The 10,768-nt window shown below is 42.9% G+C and overlaps 1 long non-coding RNA gene across 1 annotated transcript; it reads left to right on the top strand.

The window, feature by feature from the left end:
• The first annotated feature begins 6,369 nt into the window (after positions 1-6,369).
• On the top strand, positions 6,370-10,525 carry LOC139053036 (uncharacterized). The gene is made up of 3 exons (XR_011510176.1): positions 6,370-6,476; positions 7,895-8,012; positions 10,411-10,525. It is a non-coding gene; the product is annotated as an uncharacterized lncRNA (long non-coding RNA).
• The last annotated feature ends 243 nt before the right edge of the window (positions 10,526-10,768 follow it).

Below are 10,768 nucleotides of genomic sequence, written 5' to 3'. Positions count from 1 at the left end.
TTGGCTGGATATCCTAGGGTGGTGCTAGTGTCTGTCGAGAAAAGCATTTTAAAAGAAGCACGATCCAGCACGCAGAAGTCAGTTGCCGATGATCCTCCCGGCATACAACCTAATGTAAGTGTCATACCTTACATGCACGGGATATCCCACAGCTTGAAAATGATGGCCCAAAGGGCGAATATAAGAGTTGTTTTTTCTGCTCCCAACAAGTTCGGCAGGCTTTGTAGGTTGACGGATCCAAATGCCGTCCCTTACGATAAGTGCAGAAAGCATCGCCGCAAAAAGTTTGTAGGGTGTGTCCACCGGGTGGTGTACAACCTACCGCTTTCATGTGGGAAGAAATACATCGGACAAACTGGGCGTCTCCTCAATGATCGGCTCCGCGAACACAGCAACAATGAAAAAAAACGGCTCTGGGGGTTTCTTGGCGATCCACTGTAGCGATCATGGATGCAAACCTCTTGAGGATCCATGCACTATTGTTTCCCGTGGCAGCGCGCAGGTCATCCGTGAAATATCTGAAGCGCAGATGATCGCGAAATTGGGTGATACGTGTGTTAGCTTCCCGTCTCGGGCTCTCACAGAAAAAAAATCAAGTTTCTTGGACGCGGCATTACATGACTCGTAACTATGTTAAATGAATTCGCATTTCACTTTCTTGTAAGTGCATGCGCGGTCTACTCTGCCTGCCATGTATATGATCGACGCAGTGACAAAATAAACTTAGTTGAAAGTTTGCGCTTGGTGTGTCGTCTTCTCTCACGTCCATGTCATTCTTTTTTTTTTTGTCGCGCAATATCATTTAAGCAATAGATTACCAACTTGCCCGGAATGCTGCTCTCATTAAGCTTTCTGCTGCTTATTGTGTGCTATAAAAAGTGTGTTTCCATGAATGAAACCTGCCAATGCACGTAAAGTGCCATGAGTTGCTAGTCACCCGGCAATTTTGGGTAGCACAGCTGCGAGTACAACATAAATGGGTTCTTTTAAAAAAACAGTTCGCTCAGAAAATAAACTTTTTTTATGCAGCCGGTGGAGACAAGGTTTGTTAGACATGGCCATGGCCCTCATGAAAGATGCCGAGGCCACAGCAGTTGACTGCAGAAGCCAAGGCAACAAGCAGTTCTTCCAGTGCCTGCGAACAGCTTCCCCGGGGCACAAGCTTAATTCGGCGCCACCACATTTCTCCTGCAGCTTTTCTATCTACTTAGCTAACCAGGTGGGTGAAAGATGGCAAAGGGAAAATAATCAACAGCTTCAAAGAGTGCTAGTCCTGTGTCCTTTAACGCCGTCGTCGTCTTGTTCGTGCTGTACCCATCGCGAATGTATACCAAATCGCCCAACTTCCCACTTTAATCAAACATAGAACTTGCTCACGCTTATTGCAATTTAAGTGTGAAAGCTTTCCCTTATCATCAAATCAAAAAATGGGAAATAAGTATATAATATGGTCTTCATACGGACACCTCTTTCCCACAGAGAAATAAAAAAATCAGCATATGAAGGCTTGAATATTGGCCAGGATGGTTTGGCAGAGATATGATAATGATTACGAACGTTTCTGGTGAAGGTAGTGGTAGTAGAGTGAATAATCAAAGAGTTTATATATAGATTTAAAGACATTTGTCATTCAACTGCTAAAATTTTAAATTATTCCAGCAATTGTGTTTGATAGTCTGTGCGTGTCGAGTGACTGCTTCCTGATACAGTGCTTCTTGATGCTTGCTTCTTGCTGACATCATTCTTATGCTGCATGTTTCACCTGTTTAAATTCCCCGTCTCTCTCGTAGAAGCAAATTTATATTCATCATAAAAAACCTTGTACATGATTTCTGGAAACTTGCTGACGAGATTAGAGGGCAGCAGGCACCCTAGGTTTGGATATGCATTCAAGAGCCTCGTAACTTGCGAATGTTAAAAATGTGCTTCTGCTAAGCAAGTTCTTGGTATCATCTACAAGGTTACTTTCAAATACTAATTTGCGTAAATTGGGAAAACAGTCAGTTTTAAAAATGTCAAGAAATATCGCTGACAATGCATACACATTTGAACTGAAATAAATAAAAATAAATATAGCACCAAATGCAAGAATCATTGGCGCAATGCCATTCTTTCAGTTTAATAAAATGTGCGTTGCGATCTAAATCAGGAATTCTTTATAATCCAGACTACTAAATACTTCATGAGGGTTACGACGTCAAATATACATGTATTTATTCATAATTGTTTTACTATAAGACCCGATGATGCTGAAACGGCAGTGAAGGAACTCATATCACCGTACCTACTACTTTATACTGCTCCAGAAATCAGTTTCTCAGCCGACCTCAGCATCCTGCACTATTAATTTTGACAGCACATGTGAGACAGAGGGCACATAACACTTAGGGTGGCGCTATTCACTTGGATTGTTTGGAATAGTGTACATCCCTATTGAAAAATTTGTATGAGAAATTGAACGAGATGTATGCATGTCGCACAGATTTGACGAGAAATAGAACGAGATGGATGCATGTCGCCCAGATTTGACGAGAAAGGAACGATATGAAATGCATATTGAACGAACTCGCAGAGAAAACAGGCGAGATCTGTATGATGTGCTACGCAGACATTTACGAAGTGCACGAGATTTATGCGATGTGCGATATGAATGCATAGAGCTTGAATGACATGTGTGCCATGAGTTGTGTAGACCTGACGAGATTATGTATGACGTGTGTGAGGTGGCATGTGATGTGTACGCACTGCAGTCGTATGAGCAACTTGATCTTTGAAGATGACTATGAATTGCATAAAAAGTGTGTGCACTTAAGTCGTAGTGCATACAAAAGCTCATTAATGACAGTCAGATTTATGAGCTGTTCGTAGTAAATGCAAGAGCGTGATCAATGTGCTGTATGATCACATTGAATCATTGCGACACATATATACCAGCATAAACTACAGAGCAAATAAGACGTTCAGAGCTCAACTTCTGGAATTTGATCCTCATCAAAGCTGGTGTCGGTACATTTGATGCAATGATTTTCACTTGGGGACATATTCTCGGATGAACACTTATGGCGATACTACTGCCTTTGCATGACGCATTCCTCGACCAGCCAGTAAGCACTGGATAGCACAATGATATTGTCAAAAGCTATCAGCAGAGTTTGAATTCCTAGTACAGACAGAGTAGATCTGCCTAAGATTTTATTGCAATATAGGAGTCAGTTACCATAAAAGTTTCATAATAAAATGTTACATGTTTGTTTGTGCACGCAATAAAATAATCTGGCAATGTGATTATAGCACTTTGGAGATGCTTCAAACAAGGACGAGTTGGCAAAGTTTATTGCAAGCAGTTTTATCAGTGATAAATTATGTATGCACTTTGTCACATCCTAATAATATTGCTTGCATCAGAGATATCAGTCAGAGGTAGAATAAGGGCGAACTTGAACCTGCATATTTTCCAAATAGCCAAGTGCGTCAATCACAATACTGTCAAATACAAATCTGCTAAGAGCATGTTAGTGCCTGTTTATGTCCAATTGTAGAAGGCAAGCGTGCGATTGGCCATGCATGCCCACATATAAAAATAAAAAGCAGAACCACAAGACAGTGTAAATAGGTTGGTGAACAGATAGCCAAAATAGCAGTCAAAATCCATCGCACTTTGTCACAAATAAATTAAAAATATTTTAATTAAATAACAATCCCTAAAAATGGCATGTGATCAATTGTGGTAATGATCACAGTTACTGCTGTGAAAAATTATTTGCACTAAGTGTTTCACAACTTGCTGAGAGGGCTTGACCTAGTAAAAAATCCTCATATGTGCACAGCAGTGGCAAAAAACGAGATGAGCGTCGCATCTTGGTGACCATTGTCTCCCTACATACTACACAAAACTGAATTTGAAATTAAAGGAGAAATAACAAAGCAGTTCGTGTGCCAATGATGGTTAAGCGCAATGCAATGCCTTGCCATGCGTTGAAAGCTTACCTCCAAGCAACCAAAATGTAAGTGACCCTACATTGAAGCAGCGTCTCTAAATGACGAACGTGTATCACATCCTGGCATTCGCGGACGCAGTCACCAAATGAAAAACACCTTTGCAAATCGCAATAACGACGAATGTCACACGCGTGCGCGCACAGACAGAATGCGAGCAGTTTCCGAAAGCACTCGCGAAAGACTGTACGGACGTTCCTACGCGTTCCACGCATATCAGAAGCGCGCGCACACACACACGCACACACACGCACAAAAGGCGAGCAGTTTCCGGAAGCACTCGCCAAAGACGGCACGGTTGTTTTTACAAAAACGCAAATCCCACCGGCGTGGCACCATTTCCCGATGCACAAACAGCACCACTCATTAACAGTACACATCCGTAGAACGGCGCACAAGCGGGTACAAAGCGCACACCACTCGACGCCAAATCCGTCGTCGATTACGCCGCTGAGAAACGAACACCTTCTAACATTCACAAACCAAACGACGATGTGCTGCGAACTTCAAACAGATTTTACGGCCCTGTCCGGTTAATAGGGCTGCTCCACAGGCTGTCCTCACTGTTGAAAGCAATGTCAGCAAAGTTGTTGAAAAAGGCCGCCTAAAACACGCAAAAACATGGCAATAATACGCCTCTACTACCCACGCTACTCATGCGATCACAGTTACCGGAACCACAGACGGCGAAGTAAACAAACGACGTCATTTCCCTTCATTTCGGACCGAAGTAGTTTCTCATTAGCGCGAGTCTTCCTTTCGAGCAGGGCGCGACTTGTTCCGGGGACTGTGAGGGCGCTGCAGTCGAGCTCTGCACCAAGTGAGCGGCGCTGCTCTGCTGACATGTGCACGTTATTTGCGGGTGTTTGCGCTTCTTGTGCTGTAGCCGATTTTATTTTCTCATTGCGTGTGCCTTGTAACTGTCCTCGGGCACGTGGCTGGCGGTCGAGGTCTTTTGCGTCCGGTCCAAGTTTTGTGCTCATGGAGACGCCAATACCGGCGACGTGTGGGCCACCAAGCGTTAACATTGCGTGTGCACTTTGGTTTGTAGGCCCACCTTTTTTTTCATCTCACTTTCTTCGGACTTGCACCCTCAGGTATGGTGTCTGTAGAATATTATACTTCAGCTTAAACAACAACAGAAAGAAATAACGGCTGCTTTATTCAGCGAGCACCACGTAAATGCCGAGTGCCGCGACTAACAACCATAACTGAGCCAGGCTATAGCAGACGACGCTCGGATGCTTGGCGCGGAGGTCGATGGCAGTGCTGCGGTGGCGGGAACGGCAGCGGGCTGCATGGTGCGCATAGGCGAGGAATTGGGGTACTTAAAGAGGATCTATAGTCGTTGTTGCGGCGGGCGGCCGATGTGATGCTGATCGTTTGATCATATTTACGCGGTACTTAGAGAACATGTGCTCCTTTTTTGTGTGAATTAACGATCACTAAGCCCTGGGGCCTGTGCAACGCTATTAGCTCGCTGTATGTTTCTTGCGGTGCGCCGTTGTTGATTATCGTAGTGCGGTCAATTCGCGCTTCTTTGTCTCGCCGCTCCCGCATCGGGTCACAGTGCACGGAAGAATGTGTTGATAGTTGTGCTATCGCGTGCTGTAGTTCACCGCAATTCAACACTACGCTGGACGGACTGTTGGTGCAGTCGATGCGGCGTGAACGGACACGAAGGAGCGCTCGCCTCGGAAAGTAAGTACGGCGCCTGGCGCATTCTTATGGTTCATGTAGTGTACCTTGTCATGCGCAGCACAAGATGATTAGTACAGCTAGAAGAACAATAACAGTGATTTCCTAATGTCGTTCGATATCGGAGTGCACATTTAGCAAAAAGTTTCACGAAAATTACCCCGAGGTTAATGTTGCTAAGGGCTTCATCTATTGTTTATTTTCTTTTTGTTATGAAGTATGCTAGCGCCGGGTCATCGCTTGGTCTGAACGGGCAAAAAAATTTAAGCAGGAAATGTCACTGCTTCTGTACGTAATTTCTCAGCAAGAAATCGTATAGACAATTCTAGAAGTACGTTGATGTGTTGCGCAAATGTTTTCGCAGCTAACGTTAACGCGCGACGGCACCCAAATGATCTGACTCGTGAGAAGATATTAGCTTGGATGCAAACTTTGATACTTATAGATTGTCGCCAAGGCAACCTGTATTTCTTGTGTTTAGTGTTGTTTGTTTTCGTGCCTTTGACACGTTGAATAACCGCCTGTGATGTAAGAATGAAATATTTAATTTCTCTAAGCGGATGCAGCTTCATGTAGCTGGCTGTACGAGAGCTTTCCCCAATTTGACGCGATGTTTTCAAATCACAAGTTTGCAGTTTCAGCAGTGATTACAATAAACTGAACATTTATTGTTTAGGGATGTCACAATTTCCTGAGACGGAGGCATCTCTGCACCACATAGGCTGCGGCACTATGCAGCTTGAACAGCACGACAAAGCATCTGATCTGCCTGCTTTGACAAGGTACGTACTAAACGGTCACAGCCATTTATGTGTTCTAGGGTCTGTTCGTGTATTTGGTACCTGTCAACTTTTCTGAGTCTCTCATGCAATTTATAAATTCTTGCTATTCTACAATTTTACTAATATTCCATTAAGTAATGAGAACGAAGTTTTATTAGTGAAGATGTTCTAAAGCTGCTGAGAAATGGGGTGGCATAGGATTGCGAAAATGCACGTAAAAAATAGTCCTGGCGCTTTGCTTTCTTAATTGCTAGCAATGAAAAATCCCTAATAAAATTAGCAAAGGGACACTTGCTTTAGGTAAGTTCATTAAGATACGTTCCAGAAGCAGGCTAAGTTTGCAGCAACAAAAGCACTGAGAGAAACTCACTGATCTAAAAACATGTTAGTTTCTGCTTTTCCAAGTGTGCTGCTTGTGTACAGTGTGTCAAGGTAAATAATGGTTAATAATATATGCATAGAAAAGTGTGGATGCTGAGAGAAAGCTTTAGGAAAGTGCGTGCTGTCTTTCCAATACAGGAGTTCTGTCTAGAATTTTTGTAAAATATGAAGTGCACAGGCTGGCAAACAATGTGCAACACTTTTGCTTTAGATTTTAATGTAGCCAGTTCATTATGTGTCCCTAGTATAGCTTAGCGTCAAGCTTGAAGCTGATCTCTGATGTCACATCAGTTGCAGGATGCAATAACGTGGTATCACAAACTGCTTGTTACGCATGTCAGTCAACCTGGTGCAGTTGTCACAGGTGAGAGTATAACTGAAAGCTGCGCATTCTTTGCCCTTCTGCACATGATGTGGGATAGAGTTTGAACTATGCTATAGTGGCACCATCTCCCTCACCTTCTCTTCGTCATTATTCTGTCAACTTGCAATAATATGCACAACTTCTAGAGGCTTGATTATGGTGTTGTCTGCTGAACTTGGCTGATGTGAATTTCAGTTGTTTGGGGTACCGTCAAAGCTATGCTGTACTTTTCATGCATTTTAAAATGGTGAATTTGACATATGTGATTGGCTGTGGCATTCTGAGAGAAACAAGGCCTCTTGTGAATAATGCATATATGCATTATTAGCATTTTCTAATACTCTTTCAAGAAGCAGCCTATAGGCTGCTCCCCGAAGAAGTGACCACCTTTGCTTACGCTACGTGGCAGTCTGGTCCAGTTTACTTAACCTGTCTGCCATCTATGCACGAAAAGGAGGAGAGAAGCGAAAAAAGGGACCTTCGATTTATCTTTTTGCACAGATGGCTCATACATTGCACTTTTCTTATCTCGCATGCTTTGTTAACTCAAAGCTTTCTATGGGCGAATATCAGCATTTCATTCCTATTTATACCTAATAAGAATTACTTAGTTCACAGTGTCACTTTTTATATTATACTTTTGTGAGACTAAGCTCACTTGTTTTAATGCAAGTGTGGCTGGGCCTGCAGAAAGAGTAAGCAGACTACTGTGTTGCTGATCAGTGCTGATCTCCACGTCCGAGCTGGTCCCACAACATCCAGGCACCACTGTGCTTTGCTTCATTGACAAGGTAATATGATATAGACACCTTGCACCTCAGTGTCAGTTTTGAGAAATATGCTAAGACACAAGGGTTGGCCTTGGTGATAAATACACTCGTGTTCTTTTTTTTAAGCGTTCTTCTTGCAGTGTTCCTCATGTACATGTTTTCAGAGGATGCTTAAATGCAAACTGCCATGGAACTTGTTTATGCCTTAAAGTAGCACTCTTTCACCAAGAAAAAAGCCTTAATAAATGCACAATTCATAAGAAAGGTGAGGAGGTGACAGGACATAACAGTCTAACAGCGATCCAATTTTACTGCTTCCAGAGCAATATAAAGTGAGAGGTGAAAGGGCAAGAACAGATAAATCGACAATGTATGTTGCTCACACAACTGCGAAAAGGAGCATGGCTACTATACGCTTGTTTTACAATGATAAATAAGCAGTCTTGCTATCTGATAATCCACTGGAGGGCGAGCCAACTCGCAGATTCTCTGTCACACATATAAGGAAAGGCTCACAAATCTTGCCAGCCCTATGCTCGTAACACATTGCCACAGTTGCATAGTTTTCAAACAAAATAATGCAAGTGAGCTTTGCACTACCAAGTGACCACCAAAAGACCTGAGCATTCAGTTAACATGGTTGCAGATCCAGTCATTTATACATTGGCCTGTTTTGTTGACGTGGTGTCTACTGCACGACAGTGGTATTTAATATCCATCAACACCCTGTGCTCGACGTACTCTTTCTTGCATGCTTTTTTTTCACAGGTAGTAGAAGATTACTTGATTCCAGAACAATTTGGTTTGTTCTGCACATGATAGTGAACTTTCCAGTCTTATATTAAACATGGAATTGGGTAGGAAGATGTGGTATTTTTCATAGTGCCCTGGTGCATTCAGATTGTGCAGAGGCTTCAAGCTTGTATTGACAAAAATTGGGATGAAGCCATAAGAGGAGAATTGTAAAAGTGTAACGAAAGCCTCCTGATAGATATGCTGAGTAGTGCTGCTGTGGACACTTATTGGTTATCCCTACTGGGTAACGCTGTTAAAGTTATGGATGCTTTGACACTGTAGGGCCTACAAGGTGGCTAGCATTACGGAACACATTAAAACAACTGTAGGGATGCATGTCGTGCTATGGTATCATAATTGGCCCACAAAGTGACCACCTTTGCTTACACTATGTGGCAATCTGGTCCAGTTTACTTAACCTGACTGCCATCTATGCATGAGGAGGAGAAGGGACTAAAAAATGAAGGGACCTTTGATTAATGTTCTTGTACAGATGGCCCATACATTGCATTTTTCTTATCTTGCAGGCTTTGTTACTGAAAGCTTTCTACGGGCGAATATCAGCATTTCATACCTAATAAGTATTGCTTTGTTCACAGTGTCACTTTCTATATTTACCGTATTTACTCTCATAATGATCGCACTCACGTAATGATCGCAGCCCTGAATTTTGTCGTCCAAATTCGATTTTTTTTATTTCCTGTGTAATGATTGCACCCCTAACTTGCTGCAGCGATATGTCATGTGCCAAGTCTAGCTATTAATGATCGCGCTTACCATCTGTCGAATGCTACGCGAACAACTCTTCAAGATAAACCAAGCGGTCTGCACGCACCAAACATTTTTAAGCAGATGCTCGTTTTCATTCCTTTCATTACTTTCCGCACTTCCATGACAAAAAAGCTACAACCAAAATTGCCTTTATTATGTGTAGGCTTTGTAATTGTTGTGGTCAACAACAACAAAAAAGATGCCTTTCGATTCTTCTCATCTGCACTCGTGGGCACGCAACAAATCACGAGCGGCAACAATAGCAGCCACGTTTACACTGATACGTTAGAAGTGTACCCTATCCATACGCCGACACTTGTAACACAGCTAAGATATTTGCCCACCCTTAGCAGAAACGTGCTGTATTAGGATAGTAGTGAAGACAAATGCCGCAGTTTCCGCAGCATGCCCGCCGTGTATTTCTATGTCACTGGCAGCTAAGCGTGCCCATCTGTTTCTGCCCCCTCATAGTGGACATGGCGACGTTATTGCCACAAACTTACGGATATTTACGATATTATTCATTACTGATATGGAAGAAACTTTCGATGCAAGTAATGTACTCGAGAGAAAAAAAAATCGTCTTCGGCGCATTTGGTGTGTTCAGCTTGCTACGCTGGCCGCCACTTTTGTTTCGGTGTCCCGCACTACATACAGTGGCAGCCACCTATTTGTTGACCTGTTGCCATCCTGCAGCAAACGCGGGATGAAAAAAAATTCTTTTTGCGGGAAATTTAACTGGCATAATGATCACACACCTGAATTTGTGACCATTTTTTGTACAAGAAAATGCGATCTATATGCGAGTAAATACAGTACTCTTGTGGCACCAAGCTCACTTGTTTTATTGCAGGTGTGGCTGGGCCTGCAGAAAAGCTGTAAGGAGACTGCAGTGTTGCTGATCAGTGCTGATCTCCACGTCCGAGCTGGTCCCACAACATCCAGGCACCACTGTGCTTTCACAAGATAATATGTTGTGGACACCTTGCAGCTCAGTACCAATTTTGAGTTTGACTTGATAAATATTTAGGAAGACACAAGGGTTGGCCTTGGTGATAAATACACTCGTGTTCTTTTTTTAAAGTGCTCTTTCTGCAGTGTTCCTCATGTACATGTTTTCAGAGGATGGTTACACTCCTTAAATGCAAACTCCCATGGAGCTTGTTTAGGCCTCAAACTAGAACTCTTTCACCAAGAAAAAATCCTCATTT

This window comes from Dermacentor albipictus, unplaced genomic scaffold, assembly GCF_038994185.2.
Source record: "Dermacentor albipictus isolate Rhodes 1998 colony unplaced genomic scaffold, USDA_Dalb.pri_finalv2 scaffold_57, whole genome shotgun sequence".
Lineage (NCBI taxonomy): Eukaryota > Metazoa > Arthropoda > Arachnida > Ixodida > Ixodidae > Dermacentor > Dermacentor albipictus.
Note: the sequence above shows the minus strand (reverse complement) of the source record. Positions and strands in the feature narration are given on the sequence as shown.